Raw genomic sequence first — 19,922 nt, 5'->3', positions numbered from 1 at the left:
CATCGCCGATACCGGATACCTGTCCGGTACCCCGAAGAAGTCACCCGAAGACTGGCCTTCAGAATGGTTTTATATGGAGGACGTTCCCCTTCCGGACCCTGTTCGGCGGGGTCTTCCTGAGTTCAACAATGCTCCTCTGAAAAAACGCTGAAGTTCGCGCCCACGGAGCCCCCAGGTGGAAGACAATGGATAAGTCCTCTATCTGATGAACCAAATTAAAGCACTAGCCCGATCAGGATTGACAGTAATCGAAGTTATGTCGATTTGCATAATGCGGGGAGTGCAACCACTTCAATATCGTGGGCACCCCTTTGTGGTGTTATAACAGGGCGGATGACGCCACCCGCTGCGGGCGCAAGGGTCCAGACCATGCTGCCGCTTTAGCGAAAATTCTATCTGAATTGTTCAAGGGTGAGGAAGAGGAGTTCACCCGCATCAAGCCATGGGATGGATTCTCCATGTACAATCCTCCAAGCTGGGTAAGTTATATCTCCCTGCTCCCATTTTTTTCCCGCATTCTTTGTCGTAAGTATTCACCTTGCCACTTTGCGGCAGGAACTGCGGAAAGCCATAAAGGAGGTCAGCAGCCCTTCTCCACAACCAGAGGACCTTGACCGGGTCCTCGACTCTGGACTTGAAGAAGATTCGGTTATATTCGTGGAGCTGATAGACCGGCGGTTCTATCAGTTAAGCTGCGACGATGCCATGGTGGCCATTACGGCCGACTATCCCGGACTGCTCCCTGCATCGCACGTAAGAAAAAACAAAAATCCCAACTCCAAAACTAGGATCCCCTTTTAGACGCTTCACCCACCATATACACATGGCCTTTTACAGGGAAGGCATTCGGGACGCCCTGCCGAACCCGCAGCAATGCGCCAACAGGAGGCACCGAGGCCGGGTAGGCCAAAAAGGAGGGCGGTCAGGATGGAGACGCCGGCGCAAAGGTATAACAAACCCCGCTCTGTGGTTGTCATCTTTTTCGAAATATAATGACGCCTTTGTTTCTTTAATAGAAAAAACGCTCGCCGGAATATGTCCGGCGATGTTACTAATCACGCTTCCACCAGCCGGGCGCCAGGACCGGACATAGAGGCGGAAGCCGATATGGGGCGGGCGCCGGATAATCCCCCTACATAGGATGCAGATAGATTATCCGCTACAAACTCTGAGGTGGAAAGCGCCATGAATCATAGGCGCCGCCGGGCCGTACTCCGTGACGCTTGTTTCTCCCCAGAGGCATTTGATGCCTTCAATTCTGGAGAGGCGTACCTCCGAGCTGCTCAAGATGGTCTAGCTAGAGCCACGGATCAGTATGTAAAGGATGTACGGGTAAGTAAATATGACGATTTATATGTATCAGTAGCCCCTGAGACTTGAAACAGTTAGCAAAACTGATTTAAGGATCATCTTTATTGTGCAGGTTCTTACAGAGAAGAATACTAGGCTGTCACAGGAGCTAGAGGAATGCAAGACCCAACTGCGGGCTGCTGTGGCCGCATTGCAGGAACCGAAAAAGTCACCTGCTGGTAACATTTACTTTAAAGAATGATGGTTACCATATAATGTGCGGCATGGCTGCAGATCTAACAACAGATGTTGCAGATGAATCCGGAGAAAATCCGGAGGACCAGCATGTTATGCGACAGCTAGAGGCTGGCAAACGCGTGCTGACTGAGGTTAGGCGGGAGAAAAAAAATCTCCAAGACGTCAATATTAAGCTGAGCGTGGAACTAAAAGACGTTCAGGGCTAGCTTGCGGACTCCGAGAAGGAGAATAAGCGGCTTCGGCGCGGTATTTTCAGTAAGTGCTTGAACGAATCCTTTTAAAGGAGTTCGGTGAAGAAGCCAACTAACAGCGTTATGTCTGTAGGTATGCTGACGGGTCGTCCCGTGGAGGAAATGCTCGGGTCTGTGGGTGATCTTCTATCCGAGTTGTCACATCTGCATGAACAAGTTCGGCAGATGATGCAGGGTGTTGCCCAGGCCTTGTGGCCGTCCGTCTCCCTGCCAGAGGGCGTTGTAGAGCTTGCGGAGAAGCTCAAGGGAGCACGGAGGCGCTTCCGATTATGGAAGATATCAGCCTGCCGACAGGGTGCCAGAGAAGCCTGGGCCATGGTGAAGACGCGGTATACCAAGGCGGACCCAAATCACATGACCGAGGTCGGACCTGTGGGGCCCAACGAAAAAGAGATCCCCGTTAGCTTAGTTTATGGGCAAGTAGAATTAGCTGCAAAGTATTCCCAACAGGATTGTAAGCTAGACCACCTGTTGGATGGTATAGAAGAGGAATTTAGTCAGTCTGCATGACTATGTAATGAAAGTGACATGTATAATGCCTTCTAGCCGGATTGTAGATCATTTGTCTTGGCGGACCTTTTCGCTTCAACCTCGGGACCTGATAGTCCGGAGTGTATCCGAATACCCGCGCAGTTATATAAGAACCGGGGCATGCGTGGAGACTAGGCGTAGGGGTCATAAGTGCTTGAACAGACAAGTGCCCAACTAGTTATGTTATATTACATGGGTAGTAAGAAACATCTTCCAGGGAGAATAGTTCCGTTAAGGGTTCCTTTCCCTAAAGTGCATGTCTGGACTGCGATAGGAAACACAGGAAAAACATCTGGGGGCAGATATGGACAATAAATAAAAATCATCTTTTGTTCACCGACCGAATATTCCCTTAAGAATGCTAGCTTCCGGCTTCACCCAGTCTGAGGTACACGTCCGGCTGACCCGGCAGTAACAATCGCAGAGGTGCTCCCCTTATGCCCTAGCCAAATTAACGGGAACGTAGGGCATAAATACAAGAGCCAGGCAACCCAGCTTGGCCAAAACTTAAGTCATATCGATGCATATAATGGCGAAAAAAAGTACATGCGGAAGCATGACACATGTTCGGGGCCTGAGGCCCAGATAAATAATTAAGCTTCTGTGAAAGAACCCCCCGGGTATTATGAGCGCGGCTAGCGCATCTATAATGTGCAAGTGAGGCACAAGTTGGCCCTTAAAGTCCTAGAGAAATAATAACAGAAAGGAAGAAAGAAGAACAAGACAGATAATGTACATGCAAAAAATGGACAAAGGGAGGGGACGAACATAGGGTCCAGCACTAGGCATAGAATCTTCGGAGCGTGACCGCGTTCCATGGGTTCGGCTCAAGTCAACTAGTCGATGCATCCCGCAGTTGGTACACTCCACCGGTCAGAACTTGGTCAATAATGAAGGGACCTTCCCATTTGGGCTCGAGCTTGTTCTTTTTCTTATCCGGTAGGCGTACAAATAGTTCGCCAATGTTATAAGTTTTGGCTTGTACTTCTCTTCTTTGGTATCTGCGACCCTGTTGCTGATAAAGTGCGGAACGGGCGTTGGCTACGTCGCACTCCTCCTCCAGGGTGTCTAGACTGTCCTGCCGATCAAGCTCGGCTTCTCTTTCTTCGTACATGCGCACTCGAGGTGAGTCATGAATTATGTCACAGGGCAAGACTGCCTCTGCGCCGTACACCATAAAGAAGGGTGTATATCCGGTACTACGATTCGGCGTGGTCCGCAGCCCCCAGAGTACGGAGTCGAGCTCCTCTACCCAGTGCGTGTTAGACTCCGTTAAGGAACGCACTAATCTGGGTTTAATGCCGCTCATTATAAGACCGTTTGCTCGCTCGACTTGACCGTTGGTTTGTGGGTGATAGACTGAAGCATAATCGAGCTTAATGCCCATTTTGCTGCACCAGAGTTTTACCTCATCGGCTGTGAAGTTTGTGCCGTTGTCAGTGATGATGCTGTGGGGGACGTCATAACGGTGTATGACCCCAGATATGAAGTCTATCACTGGTCCGGATTCGGCTGTTTTAACAGGTTTGGCCTTTGTCCATTTGGTGAATTTATCCACCATGACCAGTAAGTATTTTTTTCTTGTGGGTTACCCCTTTAAGGGGTCCAACCATGTCAAGCCCTCAGACCGTGAAGGGCCACGTAATGGGGATTGTTTGGAGGGCGGTGGGTGGCATGTGGCTTTGATTTGCAAAGAGCTGGCAGCCGGCGCAACGTTGGACCAAGTCCTGTGCATCTTCCCGGGCCATTGGCCAATAGAATCATGTACGGAAGGCCTTGCTTACAAGAGCCCGGGCTGCGGCATGGTGACCGCCGAGTCCGGCGTGGATTTCTGCCAAAAGGTTCCGCCCTTCCTCTTCGGAGATGCACCTTTGAAGGACTCCGGTAGTGCTTTTTTATACAATTCTCCCTCGTGGACCCTGTAGGCCTTAGATCGCCGCACTATGCAGCGTGCCTCATTTTGGTCCTCCGGAAGTTCCTGCCTAGTTAGGTAGGCCAGGAATGGTTCTGTCCACAGGGCGATAATGCCCATGATTACGTGGGCTGAAGGTGTTATTTCGGTGGCGGAGCCCCCAATTGTGTCAGAGTATTTGGTATCGGGCATTTTGGCTGGGTCCGGACTATTGTTACCGGTGTCCCCTTCCCATACTATGGATGGTTTGAGCAGCCTTTCCAGAAATATGTTGGGGGGGACTGCGTCACGTTTTGCGCCGATGCGGGCGAGGATATCCGCCGCTTGATTGTTTTCCCGAGCCACATGGTGAAATTCGAGTCCCTCGAACTGAGCTGACATTTTTAGGAGGGCATTTTGGTAGGCCACCATTTTTGGATCCTTGGCATCAAAGTCTCCATTTATTTGGGATATTGCAAGGTTTGAATCCCCACGCACCTCCAGGCGTTGAATGCCCATGGAGACTGCCATCCGAAGACCATGCAACAGAGCTTCATATTCGGCTGCGTTGTTGGAGTCTGTATACAATATTTGCAGTACGTACTGAACGGTATCTCCGGTTGGGGACGTCAGGACGACGCCAGCCCCTAGACCAGCCAGCATTTTAGAACCATCGAAGTGCATGATCCAATTGGAGTATGCGCCGTACTCTTTAGGGAGTTCGGCCTCCGTCCATTCGGCGACAAAGTCGGCCAATACTTGCGACTTAATGGCCCGTCGAGGTTTGTATGTTATGTTGAACGGGAGGAGCTCAATGGCCCATTTAGCAATCCGGCTCGTAGCGTCGCGGTTGTTTATAATATCATTAAGTGGCACTTCCGAGGCTACTGTAATCGAACACTCTTGAAAGTAGTGTCGCAGCTTCCGGGATGCCATGAATACCGCATAGGCTATCTTTTGATAATGTGGGTACCGTGATTTGCATGGAGTGAGGACATTGGATACATAGTATACCGGCTTTTGAAGAGGGAATTTATGTCCGGCAGCTTCTCGTTCGATGACGAGCACTGCGCTTACGACTTGATGAGTTACCGCAATGTACAACAGCATTGGTTCATCGATGTTTGGCGCGGCCAGGATTGGGTTGGCTGCCAAAATGACCTTTATTTCTTCCAATCCGGCTGTGGCAGCGTCCGTCCACTCAAAGTGTTCGGTGCGCCGAAGGAGGCTATAAAGGGGTAAAGCCTTTTCTCCTAAGCGGGATATAAAGCGGCTTAGAGCCGCCACGCATCCAGTTAACTTCTGGATTTGTTTGAGGTCTGTTGGGGTAGCCAACTGTGACAAAGCTTGGATTTTGGCCGGATTAGCTTCAATACCTGTACTGGAGACAATGAAACCCAGGAGCTTTCCAGCTGGTACGCCAAAAACGCATTTTTCCGGATTGAGCTTGATGTCGTATGTTCAGAGGTTGTCAAATGTGAGCCTCAAGTCGTCTATCAAAGAGTCGACGTGCCTGGTTTTGACGACCACATCGTCTACGTATGCTCTACTATTTTGCCGATTTGTTTCTCCAAACATGTCTGAATCATGCGTTGATATGTTGCACCGGCGTTTTTGAGCCCAAAAGGCATTGTGTTGAAACAGAAGGGACCGTATGGTGTGATGAATGCCATTGCGGCTTGGTCGGACTCCGCCATATTTATTTGGTGGTAACCGGAGTATGCGTCGAGGAAACACAATGACTCGTGTCCTGCGGTAGCATTGATAATTTGATCGATGCGGGGGGGAGGGATCCTTTGGGCAAGCTTTATTGAGGTCCTTTAAATCGACACAAAGGCGCCAGGATTTATCCTTCTTTGGTACCATCACCAGGTTTGCTAGCCAGTCCGGGTGTTTTATCTCTCTGATGAATCCGGCCTCTAATAACTTGGCTAGTTCCTCTCCCATGGCCTGTCTCTTAGGTTCGTAGAAACGCCGAAGAGCTTGCTTGGCCGGCTTGAATCCCTTTAGGATATTGAGGCTATGCTCGGCCAGCCTGCGTGGGATTCCTGGCATGTCTGAGGGGTGCCAGGCGAATATGTCCCAATTCTCGAGCAGGAACTCTCATAGTGTGGCGTCCACAGCGGGGTTTAACTGTGCCCCGATGGAGGCTGTTTTTGTAGGGTCCGTTGGGTGGACATGGAATTTGACTATTTCATCCGCTGGTTTAAAAGAGGTGGACTTGGATCTCTTATCGAGTATCACATCGTCCCTGTCCATTGTGGAGCGTAGCATGGTTAATTCCTCGGCCGAGAGGGCTTCGGATAATGCCTCGAGGGCCAGTGCGGCTGTTTTGTTTTCGGCACGGAGTGCTGTCTCCGGATCACTGGCGAGAGTGATGATTCCGTTGGGCCCGGGCATTTTGAGCTTCATGTACCCATAATGGGGTACAGCTTGGAAGATCGTGAACGCCTCACGTCCTAAAAGGGCGTGGTATCCACTGCTAAACGGGGCCACTTGAAATGTAATTTCTTCGGACCTATAACTCTCTGGCGTACCGAATACCACATCTAGTGTGGTTTTCCCAGCGCATCGTGCCTCCCGACTGGGTATGATTCCTCTGAAGGTTGTGCTACTTTGCTCAATGCGGCTCCAGTCAATTTCCATTTTTTGAAGAGTTTCCTCGTAGATGAGGTTTAATCCGCTGCCGCCGTCCATGAGTACTTTGGTGAGTCGAAAGCCGTCCACAATTGGACTGAGGACCAGTGCGACTAGTGCTCGGGCTGTTCGGAATTTAAGTTCATCACTGGCATTGAAGGTAATAGCCGTGTCACTCCATGGATTTATTGCTGCTACGTGGCAGATTTCGGCCATGCTGCGGAGTGCTCGCTTGCGCCTATTATTTGACGCAAATGTCTCAAAGACTGTTAACACCGTATTGTTATCCACGGGATGGTGCTCTGTGGCATTTGGGATAAGAAGATCCTCACAACTTTTGGCCACCTGTCGGAGTATCCAACATGCTCTAAGGCTGTGCGTTGGTATTGTATCTGCTATACTATGAATTTTGCAGGGTCCATTGAGCCATCCCTCCAGTACGGTTCCATGCCCTATAGAGGGTTTTTGCTTTTTGGTAGTTGACCCGGGTGTCTTTTGATAGTGCACCCTTTTATTTCAAAAGTTTGTTTCGGTTTTCTAGGCACTTTCCATTGCACAGTACTTTCGTACTATGGACGCCAAGTCAGCGAAGCATGATATCTCACGGCGATTTATGGCGTTAAGGATTCCCTTGTCCGTGCAATTATTGCAGAAAAATAAGACTGCTTCTTCCTCGCGACAGTCCTTAACCTTGTTCATCGCAAGGAGGAATCTGGCCCAATAGTGATGTACTGTTTCCTGGGGCTCTTGCCTGATGTGGGAAAGATCACTTATGTTTGGGTGGGTGGGTGGAATTGAATCCGAACCCTTACCCGATCTGGGATCTAGGGGCCGAGGAATTTCCAATTTTGGAAATTCTGGTTCCGGGGTGTTGCCCGATAATCCTGGCCCGCTGCCTGACTCTAAGTTCAGGGATTGGATGTTGTCCTCCCGTGAATGAGTATCCGGCTCGGAGAGCTCAGGAATCTGGACATAGTTGGTCATAATTATGGAGGAGAGGACGCCGCATTGTTCCTCCACCACTGCAATATGATGGGTGACCGGTGGAGAGTTAATCTCCCTTTGATCGGGTTTAAGCCCAATCCGATCATAGTCCGTAGCAACTCCCAGGGCGGCGATGCGATCCAAGAGCTTGTTTAGGGAGGCGAGCTCCACTGGATCCATCTGTTCAGCGAGTGCCGATTTGACGTGGAGGCTGTTTTCGATGACCCGAGAAGTCATCGTCGGCGCGGCGGCCGAACAGGCAGTCATGATGAAACCGCCTAGCCGGAGAGTTTGGCCGACAGCCAAAGCTCCCCCAACATTAGTGTCTTCTTTAAAGACGAGACGAGACATCCTTCCTTCTGGCGACGTCACAGAGGAACTCTCAATGAAAGCACCAATGTCGGTGTCAAAACCGGCGGATCTCGGGTAGGGGGTCCCAAACTGTGCGTCTAAGGCGGATGGTAACAGGAGGCAGGGAACACGATGTTTTACCCAGGTTCGGGCCCTCTTGATGGAGGTAAAACCCTACGTCCTGCTTGATTTATTCTTGATGATATGAGTATTACAAGAGTTGATCTACCACGAGATCGGAGAGGCTAAACCCCAGAAGCTAGCCTATGCTATGATTGTATGTTGTCCTACGGACTAAAACCCTCCGGTTTATATAGACACCAGAGGGGGCTAGGGTTACACAAGGTCAGTTACAAAGGACGAGATATACACATCCGTATTGCCTAGCTTTCCTTCCACGCCAAGTAGAATCCCATCCGAACACGAGACGAAGTCTTCAATCTTGTATCTTCATAGTCCAACAGTCCGGCCAAAGGATATAATCCGGCCGTCCGGATACCCCCTAATCCAGGACTCCCTCACCCGTGTTTACAAGAAAGTGAGTGGGAGCTCTGTAGCATTTCTCATATTATATGTGGATGACATACTATTGATGGAAATGATATAGAACTTTTGGAAAGCATAAAGGCCTACTTGAATAAGTGTTTTTCAATGAAGGACCTTGGAGAAGCTGCTTACATATTAGGCATCAAGATCTATAGAGATAGATCGAGACGCCTCATTGGTCTTTCACAAAGCACATACCTTGACAAGATATTGAAGAAGTTCAATATGGATCAGTCCAAGAAGGGGTTCTTGCCTGTATTGCAAGGTGTGAAATTGAGCACGGCTCAATGCCCGACCTCGGCAGAAGATAGAGAAAAGATGAGTGTCATCCCCTATGCCTCAGCCATAGGGTATATTATGTATGCCATGTTGTGTACCAGACCTAATGTGAACCTTGCCGTAAGTTTGGTAGGGAGGTACCAAAGTAATCCCGGCATGGAACACTGGACAACGGTCAAGAATATCCTAAAGTACCTAAAAAGGACTAAGGATATGTTTCTTGTTTATGGAGGTGATGAAGAACTCGTCATAAAGGGTTACGTCGATTCAAGCTTAGACACAGATCTGGATGACTCCAAGTCACAAACCGGATACGTGTACATTTTCAATGGTGGGGTAGTCAACTGGTGTAGTTGCAAGCAAAGCGTCTGATACGTCTCCAACGTATCCATATTTTTTATTGTTCCATGCTATTATATTATCAACCTTGGATGTTTTATATGCATTTATCTGCTATTTTATATGATTTTTGGGACTAACCTATTAACCTAGATCCTAGTGCCAGTTTTTGTATTTTCCTTGTTTTAGAGTATCGTAGAAAAGGAAAATCAAACAGAGTCCAATTGACCTGAAACTTCATGGAACTTATTTTTGGACCAGAAGAAGCCCACGGAGTATCGAAGATAGACCAGAAGAGTCCCGGGCTGCCCACGAGGGTGGGGGCGCGCCCACCCCCCTGGACGCGCCCCCTACCTCGTGGACAGCTCGGAGATCCACTGATGTACTTCTTCCTCCTATATATATCCATATACCGTAAAAACTTCAGGGAGCAGAATAGATCGGGAGTTCCGCCGCCAGAAGCCTCCGTAGCCACCGAAAACCAATCTAGACCCGTTCCGGCACCCTGCCGGAGGGGGAACCCTTCACAGGTGTCCATCTTCATCATCTCGGTGCTCTCCATGACGAGGAACGAGTAGTTACCCCTCGGGGCTGAGGGTATGTACCAGTAACTATGTGTTTGATCTCTCTCTCTCTCGTGTTCTTGAGATGATACGATCTTGATGTATCGCGAGCTTTGTTATTATAGTTGGATCTTATGATGTTTCTCCCCCTCTACTCTCTTGTCGTTTGAAGTTATCTTATCGGATTGAGTCTTTAAGGATTTGAGAACACTTGATGTATGTCTTGTGTGGGATACCCGTGGTGACAATGGAGTATTCTATTGATCCACTTGTTGTATGTTTTGGTGATCAACTTGCGGGTTCCGCCCATGAACCTATGCATAGGGGTTGGCACATGTTTTCGTCTTGACTCTCCGGTTGAAACTTTGGGGCACTCTTTGAAGTACTTTGTGTTGGTTGAATAGATGAATTTGAGATTGTGTGATGCATATCGTATAATCATACCCACGGATACTTGAGGTGACATTGGAGTATCTAGGTGACATTATGGTTTTGGTTGATTTGTGTCTTAAGGTGTTATTCTAGTACGAACTCTATGATAGATTGAACGAAAAGAATAGCTTCATGTTATTTTACTACGGACTCTTGAATAGATAGATCAGAAAGGATAACTTTGAGGTGGTTTCGTACCCTACCATAATCTCTTCGTTTGTTCTCCGCTATTAGTGACTTTGGAGTGACTCTTTGTTGCATGTTGAGGGATATTTATATGATCCAATTGTGTTATTATTATTGAGAGAACATGCACTAGTGAAAGTATGAACCCTAGGCCTTGTTTCAACGCATTGCAATACCGTTTGTGCTCACTTTTATCATTAGTTACCTTGCTGTTTTTATATTTTCAGATTACAAAAACCATTATCTACCATCCATATACCACTTGTATCACCATCTCTTCCCCGAACTAGTGCACCTATACAATTTACCATTGTATTGGGTGTGTTGGGGACACAAGAGACTCTTTGTTATTTGGTTGCAGGGTTGCTTGAGAGAGACTATCTTCATCCTACGCCTCCCACGGATTGATAAACCTTAGGTCATCCACTTGAGGGAAATTTGCTACTGTCCTACATACCTCTGCACTTGGAGGCCCAACAACGTCTACAAGAAGGAAGTTGTGTAGTATACATCAGCGTCATCGCGGGATCTACATGTGAAGCGGAGTACATATTAGCCTCGGAGGCAGCACCGTAAGCAGTCTGGATGAAGGAGTTCATCACCGACCTAGGAGTTATGCTCAATGCGTCGGGCCCGATGACGCTCTTCTGTGACAACACTGGAGCTATTGCCCTTGCCAAGGAGCCCAGGTTTCACAAGAAGACTAGGCATATCAAGCATTGCTTCAACTCCATTCGTGAATATATTCAGGATGGAGACATAAATAATTGTAAAGTGTGTACGGATCTGAATGTCGCAGATCCGTTGACTAAACCTCTTCTGCGAGCAAAACATGATCAACACCAGAACTCTATGGGTGTTCGACTCATCACAATGTAACTAGATTATTGACTCTAGTGCAAGTGGGAGACTATTGGAAATATGCCCTAGAGGCAATAATAAAGTGGTTATTATTATATTTCCGTGTTCATGATAATTGTCTATTGTTCATGCAATAATTGTATTAACCGGAAACCGTAATACATGTGTGAATAGATAGATCGTAATATGTCCCTAGTAAGCCTCTAGTTGACTATCTCGTTGATCAATAGGTGGTCATGGTTTCCTGACCATGGACATGGGATGTCATTGATAACAGGATCACATCATTAGGAGAATGATGTGATGGACAAGACCCAATCCTAAGCGTAGCACAAGATCGTGCAGTTCGTCTGCTAAAGCTTTTCTAATGTCAAGTATCATTTCCTTAGACCATGAGATTGTGCAACTCCCGGATACCGCAGGAATGCTTTGGGTGTACCAAACGTCACAATGTAACTAGGTGGCTATAAAGGTGCACTATAGGTATCTCCGAAAGTATATGTTGGGTTGGCACGAATCGAGACTGGGATTTGTCACTCTGTATGATGGAGAGGTATCTCTGGGCCCACTCGGTAATGCATCATCATAACGAGCTCAATGTGACTAAGGACTTATCCAGGGGATTATGTGTTACAGAACGTGTAAAGAGACTTGCCGGTAACAAGATTCAACGAGGTATAGAGATACCGACGATCGAATCTCGGGCAAGTAACATGCCGATAGACAAAGGGAATTGTATACGGGATTGATTGAATCCCTGACATCGTGGTTCATCCGATAAGATCATCGTGGAACATGTGGGAGCCAACATGGGTATCCAGATCCCGCTGTTGGTTATTTGCCGGAGAGATGTCTCGGTCATGTCTGCATGGTTCCCGAACCCGTAGGGTCTACACACTTAAGGTTCGATGACGCTAGGGTTATAGGGAAAGTATGTACGTGGTTACCAAATGTTGTTCGGAGTCCCGGATGAGATCCCGGACGTCACGAAGAGTTCCGGAATGGTCTGGAGGTAAAGAATTATATATAGGAAGTGAGGATTTGGACACCGGAAGTGTTCCGGGCATCACCGGTAATGTACCGGGACCACCAGAAGGGTTCCGGGGGTCCACCGGGAGGGGCCACCAGCCCGGGAGGCTTGCATGGGCCAAGAGTGGGAAGGGACTAGCCCCTGAGTAGGCTGGTGCGCCTCCCACCAAGTCCCAAGGTGTAGCACAAGGGAAGAGGGGGAAACCCTAGGCGCAGATGGGCCTAAGGCCCACCCTAGGGCGCACCCCCTCTCTCCCCCTTGGCCGCCCCTTCAATCCCATCTAGGGCTGCCGCCCCCCTAGGGTGGGAACCCTAGAGGGGGCACAGCCCCCTCCACTCCTCCTATATATAGTGGGGGTTTTGGGGCTGCCATACATGAAGGTCTCTCTCTCTCTCTCTCGGCGCAGCCCTACCTCTCCACCTTCTCGTCTTTCGTAGTGCTTGGCGAAGCCCTGCTGGAGAACCACACTGCTCCACCACCACCATGCCATCGTGCTGTTGCTGGAGTTGTCTTCCCCAACCTCTCCCTCCTCCGTACTGGATCAAGGTGCGGGAGACATCACCGGGCTGCACGTGTGTTGAACGTGAAGGCGCGTTGAGGGAGTCCTGGATTAGGGGGTGTTCGGGTAGCCGGACTATACCTTCAGCCGGACTCCAGGACTATGAAGATACAAGATTGAAGACTTCGTCCTGTGTCCGGATGGGACTTTCCTTGGCGTGGAAGGCAAGCTTGGCGATGCGGATATTCAAGATCTCCTACCATTGTAACCGACTTTGTGTAACCCTAACCCTCTCTAGTGTCTATATAAACCGGATGGTTTTAGTCCGTAGGACAACTTCATCATACAACAATCATACCATAGGCTAGCTTCTAGGGTTTAGCCTCCTTGATCTCGTGGTAGATCTACTCTTGTACTACCCATATCATCAATATTAATCAAGCAGGACGTAGGGTTCTACCTCCATCAAGAGGGCCCGAACCTGGGTAAAACATCGTGTGCCTTGCCTCCTATTACCATCCGGCCTAGACGCACAGTTCGGGACCCCCTACCCGAGATCCGCTGGTTTTGACACCGACATTGGTGCTTTCATTGAGAGTTCCTCTGTGTCGTCGCTTTTAGGCCTGATGGCTCCTTCGATTATCAACAACGATGCAGTCCAGGGTGAGACTCTTCTCCCCAGACAGATCTTCGTCTTCGGCGGCTTCGCACTGCGGGCCAATTCGCTTGGCCACCTTGAGCAGATCGAAAGCTACGCCCCTGGCCATCAGGTCAGGTTTGGAAGCCTAAACTACACGGCTGACATCCACGGGGACTTGATCTTCGACGGATTCGAGCCACAGCCAAGCGCGCCGCACTGTCTCGATGGGCATGATATAGCTCTGCTGCCGAACAGCGCCTTGGAGGCCGCACACGCATCGGTTTCGACCATTGATTCAGAGCCTACTGTGTCGATCGAGGATCAGCGGTTGGACGCTGCCTCAGGGGCTGCGATCTCAGAGGCGATCGAGCCGAACTCCAGCCCCGCACTCCGCATGGCCCGTGACTCTGAGGAGCCGGATTCCTCTCCGAACTCCGAGCCCCCCGCGCCCCTGCTGATCGAATCCGATTGGGCGCCGATAATGGAGTTCACCGCCGCGGACATCTTTCAGCACTCGCCCTTCGGCGACATCCTGAATTCTCTAAAGTCTCTCTCTTTATCAGGAGAGCCCTGGCCGGACTACGGTCAGCAAGGTTGGGATACGGACGATGAAGAAATTCAAAACCCACCCACCACCCACTTCGTAGCCACTATCGATGACTTAACCGACATGCTTGACTTCGACTCCGAAGACATCGACGGCATGGACGATGATGCAGGAGACGAACAAGAACCAGCACCTGTAGGGTGCTGGAAGGCCACCTCGTCATATGACATATATATGGTGGACACTCCAAAGGATGGAGATGGTGATGGAACAGCGGGGGACGATACCTCTAAGAAATAGCCCAAGCGCTGGCGTCAGCGGCGCCGCTCTAAATCCCGCCAAAGCAAAAATGGTGATTCCGGCACGGGAGATAGTACTACTCCGGATAGCGCCGAAGAACACCCCCTCCAGCAAGATTCAGCACAGGAGGACAGAGAAGCCAGCCCTCATGAGAGGGCGGCGGACCAAGAGGTTGAGGACGATAATTATATGCCTCCCTCCGAAGACGAGGCAAGCCTCGACGACGACGAGTTCGTCGTGCCAGAGGATCTCACCGAACAAGAGCGTTTTAAACGCAGACTTATGGCCACGGCAAGCAGCCTCAAGAAAAAGCAGCAACAGCTTAGAGTTGATCATGATTTGCTAGCTGACAGATGGACTGAAGTCCTTGCGGCCGAAGAGTATGAACTCGAACGCCCCTCCAAGAGTTACCCAAAGCGCAGGCTGCTACCCCGACTAGAGGAGGAAGCACCTACATCACCAGCGCAAGATATGGCCGACCGGCCACCTCGTGGCCGCGACAGAGAGGCCTCTTGGACCTCCACTCAAGCCATGCCCTGACGCCGCGTCAAGCATACTAAGGCACGGGAAAATGCGCCCGACCTACGCAACATACTGGAAGACAAGGCAAGGCAAACAAGATCGGTCTATGGATCACGCAGTCGCCCCACGGCACGTGACGGTGATCGTCACTCCGGATGCAATAAATCCGGTCGGGCCGAATTCAACAGACAAAGCTCATTCGAGCTGCGTCGTGATATAGCCCAATACAGAGGCGCCGCACACCCACTATGCTTCACAGATGAAGTAATGGATCATAAAATCCCTGAGGGCTTCAAACCCGTAAACATCGAATCGTACGATGGCACAACAGATCCTGCGGTATGGATCAAGGATTATCTCCTTCATATCCACATGGCCCGCGGCGATGATCTACACGCCGTCAAATACCTCCCACTCAAACTTAAGGGACCGGCCCGGCATTGGCTTAACAGCTTGCCAGCAGACTCAATCGGTTCTTGGGAGGACCTGGAAGCCGCATTCCTTGACAACTTCCAGGGCACTTATGTGCGACCACCGGACGCCGATGACCTAAGCCACATAATTCAACAGCCAGAGGAATCGGCCAGGCAATTCTGGACACAGTTCCTAACAAAGAAAAACAGGATAGTCGACTGCCCGGACGCAGAGGCCTTAGCGGCCTTCAAGCATAATATCCGTGACGAGTGGCTTGCCCGGCACCTGGGACAGGAAAAGCCGAAATCTATGGCAGCCCTCACGACACTCATGACCCGCTTTTGCGCGGGAGAAGACAGCTGGCTGGCTCGCAGCAACAATTTAACCAAGAACCCTGGTAATTCGAATACCAAGGACAAAAGCGACAGGTCGCGTAGGAACAAACAAAAGCGCCGCGTTAACAGCGACAGCAACGAGGATACGGCAGTTAATGCTGGATTCCGAGGCTACAAATCCGGTCAACTAAAAAAGCCATTCAAAAGAAATACTCAGGGCCCATCCAGTTTGGACCGAATACTCGACCGCTTGTGCCAGATACATGGCACCCCCGAAAAGCTAGCCAATCACACCAACAAGGATTGTTGGGTGTTCAAGCAGGCAGGCAAGTTAAGAGCCGAAAACAAAGACAAGGGGCTGTATAGCGACAACGAGGAGGAGCCCAGGCCGCCGAACAACGATGGACAGAAGGGATTTCCCCCGCAAGTGCGGACGATGAACATGATATACGCAACCCACATCCCCAAGAGGGAGCGGAAGCGTGCGTTACGGGACGTATATGCGATGGAGCCAGTCGCCCCAAAGTTCAACCCATGGTCCTCCTGCCCAATCACCTTTGATCGAAGGGACCACCCGACTAGCATCCGTCACGGCGGCTTCGCCACATTGGTTCTAGACCCAATCATTGACAGATTTCATCTCACAAGAGTCCTCATGGACGGCGGCAGCAGCCTGAACCTGCTTTACCAGGATACAGTGCAAAAAATGGGCATAGTGTTGGGGAACGTTGCAGAAAACAAAAACTTTCCTATGGTTTCACCAAGATCCATCTATGAGTTCATCTAGCAACGAGTGATCGGATTGCATCTACATACCTTTGTAGATCACGCGCGGAAGCGTTCAAAGAACGGGGATGAGGAAGTCGTACTCGACGTGATCCAAATCACCGGAGATCCTAGCGCCGAACGGACGGCACCTCCGCGTTCAACACACGTACGGTCAGCGTGACGTCTCCTCCTTCTTGATCCAGCAAGGGGGAAGGAGAGGTTGATGAAGATCCAGCAGCACGACGGCGTGGTGGTGGATGCAGGGGTCACCGCAGCAGGGCTTCGCCGTTCTACTGCGAGAGGGAGAGGTGTAGCAGGGGAGAGGGAGGCGCCTAGACTCAAGGGTGCGGCTGCCCCCTCCCTCCCCCCTTTATATAGGCCCCCTAGGGGGTGCGCTGGCCCTAGGAGATGGGATCTCCTAGGGGGGCCAAGGGGTGGAGTGCCCCCCAAGCCAGGTGGGGCGCCCTCCCACCCTAGGGTTCCCAACCCTAGGCGCATGGAGTGGGCCAAGGGGGGCGCACCAGCCCACTATGGGCTGGTTCCCCTCCCCACTTTAGCCCATGGGGCCCTCCGGGATGGGTGGCCCCACCCGGTGGACCCCGGGACCCTTCCGGTGGTCCCGGTACAATACCGGTGACCCCCGAAACTCTCCCGATGGCCGAAACTGCACTTCCTATATATAATTCTTCACCTCCGGACCATTCCGGAACTCCTCGTGACGTCCGGGATCTCGTACGAGACTCCGAACAACTTTCGGGTTACTGCATATTCATATCTCTACAATCCTAGCGTCACCGAACCTTAAGTGTGTAGACCCTACGGGTTCGGGAGACATGTAGACATGACCGAGATGGCTCTCCGGTCAATAACCAACAGCGGGATCTGGATACCCATGTTGGCTCCCACATGCTCCTCGATGATCTCATCGGATGAACCACAATGTCGAGGATTCAAGCAACCCCGTATACAATTCCCTTTGTCAATCGGTACGTTACTTGCCCGAGATTCGATCGTCGGTATCCCAATACCTCGTTCAATCTCGTTACCGGCAAGTCACTTTACTCATACCGTAATGCATGATCCCGTGACCAGACACTTGGTCACTTTGAGCTCATTATGATGATGCATTACCGAGTGGGCCCAGAGATACCTGTCCATCATACGGAGTGACAAATCCCAGTCTTGATCCGTGTCAACCCAACAGACACTTTCGGAGATACCCGTAGTATACCTTTATAGTCACCCAGTTACGTTGTGACGTTTGGTACACCCAAAGCACTCCTACGGTATCCGGGAGTTACACGATCTCATGGTCTAAGGAAAAGATACTTAACATTGGAAAAACTCTAGCAAACGAACTATACGATCTTGTGCTATGTTTAGGATTGGGTTTTGTCCATCACATCATTCTCCTAATGATGTGATCTCGTTATCAATGACATCCAATGTCCATAGTCAGGAAACCATGACTATCTGTTGATCAACGAGCTAGTCAACTAGAGGCTTACTAGGGACATGTTGGTGTCTATGTATTCACACATGTATTACGATTTCCGGATAACACAATTATAGCATGAATAAAAGACAATTATCATGAACAAGGAAATATAATAATAATCCTTTTATTATTACCTCTAGGGCATATTTCCAACAGTCTCCCACTTGCACTAGAGTCAATAATCTAGTTACATTGTGATGAATCGAACACCCATGGAATTCTGGTGTTGATCATGTTTTGCTCTAGGGAGAGGTTTAGTCAACGGATCTGCTACATTCAGGTCCGTATGTACTTTACAAATATCTATGTCTCCATCTTGAACATTTTCACAAATGGAGTTGAAGCGACGCTTGATGTGCCTGGTCTTCTTGTGAAACCTGGGCTCCTTGGCAAGTGCAATAGCTCCAGTGTTGTCACAGAAGAGTTTGATTGGCCCCGACGCATTGGGTATGACTCCTAGGTCGGTGATGAACTCCTTCACCCAAATTGCTTCATGCGCTGCCTCCGAGGCTGCCATGTACTCCGCTTCACATGTAGATCCCGCCACGACGCTCTGCCTGCAACTGCACCAGCTTACTGCCCCACCATGCAAAATATACACGTATCCGGTTTGTGACTTAGAGTCATCTAGATCTGTGTCGAAGCTAGCGTCGATGTAACCCTTTACGACGAGCTCTTCGTCACCTCCATAAACGAGAAACATTTCCTTAGTCCTTTTTAGGTACTTCAGGATATTCTTGACCGCTGTCCAGTGTTCCTTGCCGGGATTACTTTGGTACCTACCTACCAAACTTACAGCAAGGTTTCCATCAGGTCTGGTACACAGCATGACATACATAATAGAACCTATGGCTGAGGCATAGGGGATGACACTCATCTCTTCTATATCTTCTGCTATGGTCGGACATTGAGCTGAGCTCAATTTCACACCTTGCAACACAGGCAAGAACCCCTTCTTAGACTGATCCATATTGAACTTCTTCAATATCTTATCAAGGTATGTGCTTTGTGAAAGACCGATCTTGATGCCTACTATATAAGTAGCTTCTCCAAGGTCCTTCATTGAAAAAATCTTATTCAAGTAGGCCTTAATGCTGTCCAAAAGCTCTATATCATTTCCCATCAAAAGTATGTCATCTACATATAATATGAGAAATGCTACAGAGCTCCCACTCACTTTCTTGTAAACGCAGGCTTCTCCATAAGTCTGCATAAACCCAAACGCTTTGATCATCTCATCAAAGCAAATGTTCCAACTCCGAGATGCTTGCACCAGCCCATAAATCGAGCGTTGGAGCTTGCACACCTTGTCAGCATTCTTAGGATCGACAAAACCTTCCGGCTGCATCATATACAATTCTTCCTTAAGGAAACCATTAAGGAATGTCGTTTTGACATCCATTTGCCATATCTCCTAATCATAGAATGCGGCAATTGCTAACATGATTCGGACGGACTTCAGCTTCGCTACCGGTGAGAAAGTCTCATCGTAGTCAACCCCTTGAACTTGTCGATAACCCTTAGCGACAAGCCGAGCTTTATAGATGGTCACATTACCATCTGCGTCTGTCTTCTTCTTAAAGATCCATTTATTTTCTATGGCTCGCCGCTCAATGGGCAAGTCAGTCAAAGTCCATACTTCGTTTTCATACATGGATCCTATCTCGGATTTCATGGCTTCCAGCCATTTGTCGGAATCCGGGCCCACCATCGCTTCTTCATAGTTCGAAGGTTCACCGTTGTCTAACAACATGATTTCCAAGACAGGGTTGCCGTAACACTCTGGTGCGGAACGTGTCCTTGTGGACCTACGAAGTTTAGTAGCAACTTGATCTGAAGTTTCATGATCATCATCATTAACTTCCTCTCTAGTCGGTGCAGACACCTCAGGAACATTTTCTTGAGTTGCGCCATTTTCCGGTTCAAGAGGTAATACTTCATCAAGTTCTACTTTCCTCCCACTTACTTCT

Source organism: Triticum urartu, chromosome 6, assembly GCF_003073215.2.
Source record: "Triticum urartu cultivar G1812 chromosome 6, Tu2.1, whole genome shotgun sequence".
Taxonomy (NCBI): Eukaryota; Viridiplantae; Streptophyta; class Magnoliopsida; order Poales; family Poaceae; genus Triticum; species Triticum urartu.
Note: the sequence above shows the minus strand (reverse complement) of the source record.